Genomic DNA, 9,139 nt, shown 5'->3' with positions numbered 1-9,139 from the left:
TTATCCATATCCCTTGCTGACTTCCTCCCGCTCCTAAAGCCAATGCCCCCAAAATTATCTCTTTGTGTTTCTATACTCTGTCTACATTTCTCTCTCTCTCACCAACCTCATCAGTTCCCTAGGACTAAGCATGATGATTAGCACATCTCTGTCTCTACTCCACAGCTCTGTTGTGAGATCCAGACCAACTGTCTGATAGATAGATTCACTTAGGAAGCTCACAGGTAATTGATCCTCAAAATTGACAGCTTCCTCTTCAAAGCAGTTCTTCCCAATTAGATTCCTATTTCAACGAATAGCACCATTTTCCTCCTGATTCCCTCCTCCAAAAATGTCAGGTATGTAATTGATTTCTCTATTTCTTCTCATCCCTGGTTTCCATATTTTATTGGTTTTCCCTCTACAGAATCTTCTGTATCCATTTCCTTACAATGTCTATGTCACTGCCATGGGTCAGGTTCACCCTGCCTCCTATCTAAACTATTCCAGTATATGTCGAATTGTCACATTGTACACCTTAAAGATATATCATTTTTATTTGTCAAGCATACCTTAATAAAGCAGGAAAAAAATAAATAAACTTTTTGAATTGAGGACATGGAATTGAGATTCTAGAAAGACTGTGGGAGCTAGAGTGTTCAGGACACAGTAATGGAGAGGAGGGTATTTCACGAACAGAGAAATCTGGACACCTCTAGAAGGTCTCCTTTCAGGATGTGGCAGAGTATTGACCAGTGGACGTATGTGAGGATGCTACTTGGTACTGGGAAAAGAGCCCTTCAAAAAGATTAAAGAAAAAGTACCCTTTGCACACACAGGGCCAGGAATAGTGCCTGTTCTCACCGGACAGACTGGAAAAATACCATAATGCACTAGGCATTGGGTAGAGTATACAGAAGGCACTTGCCTCAGTATTAAGGAATAATTAGCCCTAGACTGAGCGCTGCGCTGATTCTGCCTAACAAAACTTCAAGCAAGACCCGAATGAATCAAACTGTTTCCAAGTAAAGTCACTGCACCCCAGAACAAAGCTTAAGAAAATTTATAGGAATATAAAATATCCAGCACCTAACAAATAAAATTTACTGTGTCTGGCATCCAGTCAAAAATTACCAAGCATAAAATAAGCAGAAAAATAGGAACCATAATGAGGGGAAATAGCCGTGAGTTGAAATGGACTCAACACTGACATAGGTGTTGGAATTAGCAGACAAGGACTTTAAAACTTATTAAAACTGATCAAATGCATTCTATTTATTCAAAGTTTACATGGAGACATAAAAGATATTTTTAAAAACCCAAATTGAACCTCTAGGCATGAAAAGTACAATGTATGGGTTGAAAAAAACTCTCGTTGGGGTTAACAGCAGAGTAGATATTGCAGAAATGAAGATGAAGAAACTTGAAGATAGAAAAATAGAAATCATTAAAAGTGAAAGATAAAGAGAAAAAATAATTTTTTAAAATGAAAAGAGCTTCAGTGAACCGTGGGACAACTTCCAGTGACCTAATGTATGTGTAATTGGAATCACCAAAGGAGACAAGAAAAGGTAGAACAATATTTGAAGAAGTAATAACCCCAAATTTTCCACATATGACAAAAATTATAAACCCACAGATCCACCAAGCTCAATGAAACCCCAAGCACAAGGAACAAGTCTATGCACCAAAGTACAGAGCTTTAAATTACATGAGGATAAAAACGACGGATCTGCAGGGAGAAATAGACGGTTGCACAGGTAGAGTCAAAGAACACTAGAGAGAAATATTCCTCTGAGCATAATTTCTAAACAAATTATCAAACTAAATTTGACAAAATCAACTAGATTGAACCATAAGTGCATCATGGCCAAGTGAGGTTTATTCCAGAAATGTAAGATTGGTTTAATATTCAAAATTCAATCAATGTAATTCACCACATTAACAAACTAAAAAAGAAAAATTACGTCATCATCTCAACAGACACAGAAAAAGCATTTGACAAAATACGACATCCGTTCTTGACACAATTCTCAACAAAAATTCTACAGCCAATATCATGCTTAATGTTGAAACAAAGGATGCTTTCTCTCTAAAATCAGGAACAAGGCCGGGCACGGTGGCTCACGCCTGTAATCCTAGCACTCTGGGAGGCCAAGGCAGGAGGATCACTCGAGGTCAGGAGTTCAAGACCAGCCTGAGCAAGAGTGAGACCCCTGTCTCTACTAAAAATAGAAAGACATTAGCTAGACAACTAAAATATATATATAGAAAAAATTAGCTGGGCATGGTGGTGAATGCCTGTAGTCCCAGCTACTCTGGAGGCTGAGGCAGGAGGATCACTTGAGCAGGAGTTTGAGGTTGCTGTGAGCTAAGCTGATGTCACTGCACTCTAGCCCAGGCAACAGAGCGAGACTCTGTCTCCAAAAATAAAACAAATAAATAGAATCAGGAACAAGATAAGAACACTTGCTCTTACAACTTCTACTCGACATTGTACTGGAGTTTATAACCAGCGTGAGAGGAGAAGAGGCAGCCAGGTTGGAAAGGAACAATTAAAACTGGCTTTATTCACCGGTGACATGATCAAACCTATATAGAAAATCCTATGGAATTTACAAAATAGAATAAAGAGTCTGGAAGTCGATTGGCACATATACAATAAATTAATTTTCACAAAGGGGAAAAGAAAATCTTTTCAACAAATGACTCTGGAATGTCAGAAGAAGCATATAGGAAAAAAAATAATAAAGTTTGCCACTGAAAGCCCCACACAAAAAATTAGAGTTGGATTGTCAAGCTAAACATAAAACTAGAACTAAAATCTTACAGAGGAAAACACAGGAGAATAATTGGAGTTCAAAAAATGAAAAACTACATTTTTCAAAAAACAGCATTTATCTCAAAGCTGACATTTGGTTCTAATAAAAAATAGCATTTAGAAAATATAAAGGGAACTCCCAGATTGGGAGAAATATATGAATATAAATATATATTTATTGTATAAGTAACATAAATATTAATAAATACATATTGTATGTGTAACAAATATATGCACATGTATATATTGTATATACAGCAAATATATACATAAAACAAATGACTTGTATTCAGAATAATACACTTAAAAAACAACTACAAATCAATATTAAAGATAAATAATTCATTTTTTATTTTTTTTTATTTTTTTGAGACAGAGTCTCGCTCTGTTGCCCGGGCTAGAGTGAGTGCCGTGGCGTCAGCCTAGCTCACAGCAACCTCAAACTCCTGGGCTTAAGCGATCCTACTGCCTTAGCCTCCCGGGTAGCTGGGACTACAGGCATGCGCCACCATGCCCGGCTAATTTTTTTCTATATATATTTTAGTTGGCCAGATAATTTCTTTCTATTTTTTTAGTAGAGACGGGGTCTCGCTCTTGCTCAGGCTGGTCTCGATCTCCTGAGCTCAAATGATCCGCCCGCCTCGGCCTCCCAGAGTGCTAGGATTACAGGCATGAGCCACCGCGCCCGGCCAATAATTCATTTTTTTAAATGGGCTAAAGTCTTCACAAAGAGATCTAGGAATGGCAAATGAATACATGCAAAAGTGCTCAGCATTGTTAGTCATCAAAAAATACAAATTAAAACCACAATGATATACCATTTCACACCCATAAGAATGATTAAAATTAAACAGACTGATAACATCAAATGTTGGAGCAGGTATAGAGCTACTAGAACTCTCAGAAGTGTAAAATGAAACACCACTTTGGAAAAATATACATTTTAAAATAAAGCCAAACATAGACATATTCTATGATCTGGTAATTTTTCTCCTAAATATTTACTCAAGAGAAATAAAACATGTTCATAAAAATATTTGTATAAGAATGTGTCTAGCAGTGTCTGGCTTTATTTATAACAGCCAAAAACTGGAAACGATTCAAATATCCATCCACAATTGAATAGATAAACAAATCATGGTATATTCATACAATAGAATACTACTCAGCAATATAAAAGCGCTACTAATATATATAATAACATTGATCAATATAAAAAAACAGTATGTTTGTCTTGATTTGGGGTGATGGTTTCATGGGTGAATATATTTATCAAAATTTATCACAACATTTTAAATTTCTATATTTTATTCTACATAAATCTTGCTTTAAAAGTTAGATAAATATTAACCTTGTCAGGTGATAGATGATGACTGGCAGTTTATAAGGCTTTTTAATAAACTATAAACAAGCATTTACTTAATTTTTAAAACGTAAGCTTCAAATTTTCATTCTGTAAAACATGAAACACATGTCCTCTATTCAGACTTAAAGTGCAGGTGTTTATAAAAATTATATATATCCTGAGTCTTCATCTAAGAGTTAAAAGTTTTAAGAAATATAAAAGTTGCTGAGCCCTGTCTACAAGACTCTGAGAAAATAGAAAACAAATGCTACTAAAATAGCATTTGGATGAGATCAAACAGACTTCAAGACTGAAATGAAATTCCACAACAACAGAGACAGAGGACGATGAAGAAAGGGAAGAACAAGTGAAAATTACAAGAAGAATTAAACACCCGAAGACCAATCCACAGAAGCCTTGGACGTGATACCCGACAGGCAGTGATCCTGTGGAGGCACGGAGCTCACAAAGTATGTGTGACAACTGTGAGCCCTGCGGTGACCTTGGGTCCTGTTCTCATACCACGCATACCTCTCATTCCACGGGACACAAATATGCCTTTCACATTAGAAAGAAGACCATTTCCTATATGTTCAGCCTTTTCAGTGGCGATCAACAAGACACAGAAACAGCCAGCTGGACAGAAGCTGCTTATGTTTTCCAGAACCTTTACTTCTTCCCAGACAACTGTCTATTACTTATTCTCTGAAAGTTTGTTCATTGGCCTCATCAAGTGCTGTATTTGAGAACAAGATTTTAACATGTGTTTGCAACAAAATATATACTTTGAGAAATAAGATATGTAAAAACCATTAATCATTATTGAGATCTGCTGACATGGGGGTGTGGGAAGAGCTATAAGCACCTTATTGTGGTTGCTGTATGTTAAGAGTTGCTCTGTGCAGCTAAGCTCCATGAAGGCAGAGACTGTGTCTTCCTTATTTACCTGTGTGTCTCCTGCAGAGCCTAATGGATCACCTAATGGATCCACTGGGTGGATGGATCCATCTAATGGATCACCTTTATACTCTTTTTAATGTGTTTTGACGGTGGATATTTTTTATTCATTCATGCATCTCTTACTGATATCTTTCTTCTTTCCCGAGGAGTTCAATAGCGAAATAGATAAACTGTTTCCATTTTTGGTATGAGTCCTGTTTTCTCTCTGATTTCCTCCAAAAGAAAGAGCAATAAATAAAACAGGGCCCACATGAGCTGTATCAACAGAGCAAAACACCTGCAGAACAACAACTCCAAGCTGACAAAGACTTATGCAACTATTTAATGGCTTGTCCTGGATCCAACAGCAAGATTTTCCTGACAGTAACTCTCTCCCTGCCAAAGGGGTCATGCCCTTGAATCTGGTAGAGAAATTGAGTATAATACTGTACTGTTGCTTTTGGGAATGACAGAATAAAATATGTGGTTAGAGTCTTGGACACAAAAAGATGTTGCACATAGATTAGCACACAAGGCAGAAAACAATAATAAATTTAGCAACCAAAACATCTAAAATATATATAGGATTTACAGTTTGCAAAGCAGTTTTGCATTCATTATATTAGTCCCCCCACCTACACGTATATACGTACAATAAACCTAGATGGTGGCTGTAATTTTCTTCATCGTACAGATAAGGAAATGGGCTTTGTGCAATGCAGGTATTTTACTTGGGGTCACAAAGTCATTGTCCTTTTTGATATTTCTGATTCCTATGCATTAATTATCAAATGCAGTTTAGGAAACGTGTAGGATTATTGCCATTTAGTACAGGCATTCTTCAACTTTGATGCAATATTGTCTAAAACTCGTTAAAGTGACTTCTGGTTTAAAAACACATGACGTTTCTCCCAATTGTCCAGTAAAATATCTAGGAAACTACAGAAAAAAGAAGAAAAATGATCACAAGAAAAGTTAAAACATACACAACTTATCAGAGTCTGGGGTGAATCTTTACTAACTGAAAAGTAGATTTGACAAACATTAATGAGAAATTTCAAGCACTTACTCTGTGGCAGGCACTGTGCTAGGTAGCAGGAATACACCGTGAACAAATAGGATCACAGTGCTGGCCCTTAAAGAGCTTACAGTGTAACTCGACTGAGAAAATTGCCCAGACATTGCTTCGGAGTATACCTCAATCACTCGAAAGGAGATGGGAGTTCGATTTCTACCATCCCTGTTGCTCCTGCACTGACAGAGTCTATATTGGTACCAACTGGAATATTGGGCAGATGGTAACGTGTGCATAGATCCCGACCTATGTGGGGGCCAGAGCACTGATGCATTCTTCTTGTTCTTCATCTTACTCTCCCATCCCCCCACATATTTCTATATTTTTACATTAGATGGGATAGTAGATATAAAATCCATAGCATAGTCCTAGAGTCAGAATAAGTTCCCATTAATGCCTCATAAAGCAATTTCCAGAGGTTGCCATGACAGTTCACAAATGCCATTTTCATTGTCATTTTTATTTTTATAATTCAGAGGTAACAACCCAGAGACTGGGCAGAAAGTCGGGCTCAGGAAAGCTGGTCGTAGTATTTTGCAGGTATAGACTCCATGTGTAAAGTTCCAAAGGCACAGGGCCAAGACTGGAAGAAGCCCAAGACTGGAAGAAGCCCAGTAGGGTGGTGTATTAGTCGGGGTTCTCCAGGGAAACAGATTCAATAAGATTTATACAGAGCCAGGCATGGTGGCTCACAGCTGTAATCCCAGCCACTCAGGAGGCTGAGGTGGGAGGATTACTTGAGTCCAGGAATTCGGGGCTGCTGAGAGCTTGACCATGCCACTGCACGCCAGCCCATTCAAATGTTAATCTCATCTAGAGACACCCTTGCAGACACACCTAGAATAATGTCTGACCAAATATCTGGGCACCCCATGGCCCAGTCAAGTTGACACACAAAATTAACCATCACAGGTACTGTTAGGTAGAGATAAGGAGGGACAGAAGAGGAACAGATGGCACTGGGAGATGCTTTGCCTGCAATAGGAGGAACAAATTGACCAGAGAGGGCTTCCAAGAAGGAACAGATGCCTTGTCAAGGGAGTTTCCAAGGACTAAACAGATGTTTGGTCTATGATACAAGGTCACCAAGGACTGACCAACCAGAAAGAAGTAAAGAAACCACAAATTGGAGATATGATCAAGGCCACAAAAGGGGGTCTTTGGAGGATGCATAGAAGCAAGATAACAGTGGCTTCAAGTGACCTACCCTCATTAGCATAGTAAAAATACACCACCTGCACCTTGACAGTTTATAAATGCCATGACAACCCCTCAGAAATTGCCTTACAAGGTTAAAAATGGGGAGGACTTGCCATTCTGGGAACTCTCCACCCCTTTCCGAGAAAAGTCATGAATATTCCACCCCCAGCTTAACATATTATTAGGGATTAGCATAAAAACAGACCCTAACCCTGGGGTGATGCTGTTCCTTATTAGAGCAGTCCATTCTCTACTGACTTTGACAGTGTACTATGCTTTCCATACTCTGTCTTTAAAGTCAGGTCTTGACTTGTGGAGACAGACCCATTGCTTCTCTGGAATGCTTTCCGCTTTGCAATAAAGGCTATGTGTGTGTGAATTGTTTTGTGCTTATTGTTCCGTCATCCTGGCCTGGCTTGTGATTCTTCCAAGCGCAGAGCTAAAGAACCAGGAAAAACACATGAACCTGACATCTAATCTCCACACTTGACAGTGTCTAATGAGAATATTAATTTTCCAAGTACTCCATAGTTTCAAAGTGCAAGGAGTGAGATATGTCATGAATAGAACCACAATAACTGAAAACACCCTAAAAACTGGCACCTGGACTAGTAACATTGTAACCTGCTCTCAAACAGAAGATCCAAGAAGGGAACTCAGTCTCCCTGCAAGTGTGCAGAGTTGGTCCAGGACAGCCTACTTTATCTGTTGACAAAAAGTGTCACTAGATCTCCATTTATTCAGGAATGAGCAACAGGAGAAAAATAATGGTCTATAAAAATGTAGCATAAAACTAAGGGAAAAGAATAATCTCCACAAAGTTCTGAAGAATTGTAGGAATCTCTTTAACATCCTCAATAGAATGTGGGAAGATTCTGTCTCAATGCATTGGAGCAGAAAAACAACAGAGGAAAGGAAAAGATAAAAAGATGACAGGATGGGCTGGGCGCAGTGGCTCACACCTGTAATCCCAGCACTCTGGGAGGCCGAGGCGGGAGGATCGCTTGAGCTCAGGAATTCAAGACCAGCCTGAGCAAGTGCAAGACCTCATCTCTACCAAAACTTGAAAATACAAGCCAGGTGTGGTGGCACACGCCTGTAGTCCAAACTACTTGAGAGGCTGAGGCAGGAGGGTCCCTTGAGCCCAGGAGAATGAGGTTGCAGTGAGTGAGGCTGATGCCACTGCACTCTAGCCAGGGTGACTGAATGAGACTCTGTCTCAAAAAAATAAATAAATAAAAATGACAGGATGGAATTTAAAAAAGCAAAGGATGATTTGAAAAGCAAGGTGGGGAAATAAGAACTTCAAAAAAGTAAAAACAGAGCTGAGTTGAAATGAAATTGTTTTTCATTTAGGAAGATAACACAGTGACTTTCCTGAGTATGCAAGGATTAAGAAAATGCATCCTCCACAATATCACCAAAGTGTCCCCTCTAAAATACTGAGAAAAGAAACGGGCTACGGACAGATCACTGGGAAACACATACATTCATGAGAGAAGCAGAGGAAGATGTACTTGTGTTAGAGGATTAAAAGCAATAGTCATAGGGGTAGGAAGAAAACCAGAAGACAGTAGTGCCATAAAACACAAGGGAGCAGATTCGAGAAAAGAGGAGTCATCACTTGTGTCCAATGGTGCAGAAACTTATGATAAGCATTGGAAGGTACTCACTGGACTTGGGAATGAAAAGCTCTTTGGTCTCCTTAACAAGAACAGTTTTAATGAAATTGTACAGGAACGAATGAAAAGAAAAGAAGGTGAGGCGTATGTAGACTATT

The sequence above is a fragment of the Lemur catta genome, chromosome 1 (genome assembly GCF_020740605.2).
Source record: "Lemur catta isolate mLemCat1 chromosome 1, mLemCat1.pri, whole genome shotgun sequence".
Lineage (NCBI taxonomy): Eukaryota > Metazoa > Chordata > Mammalia > Primates > Lemuridae > Lemur > Lemur catta.
Note: the sequence above shows the minus strand (reverse complement) of the source record.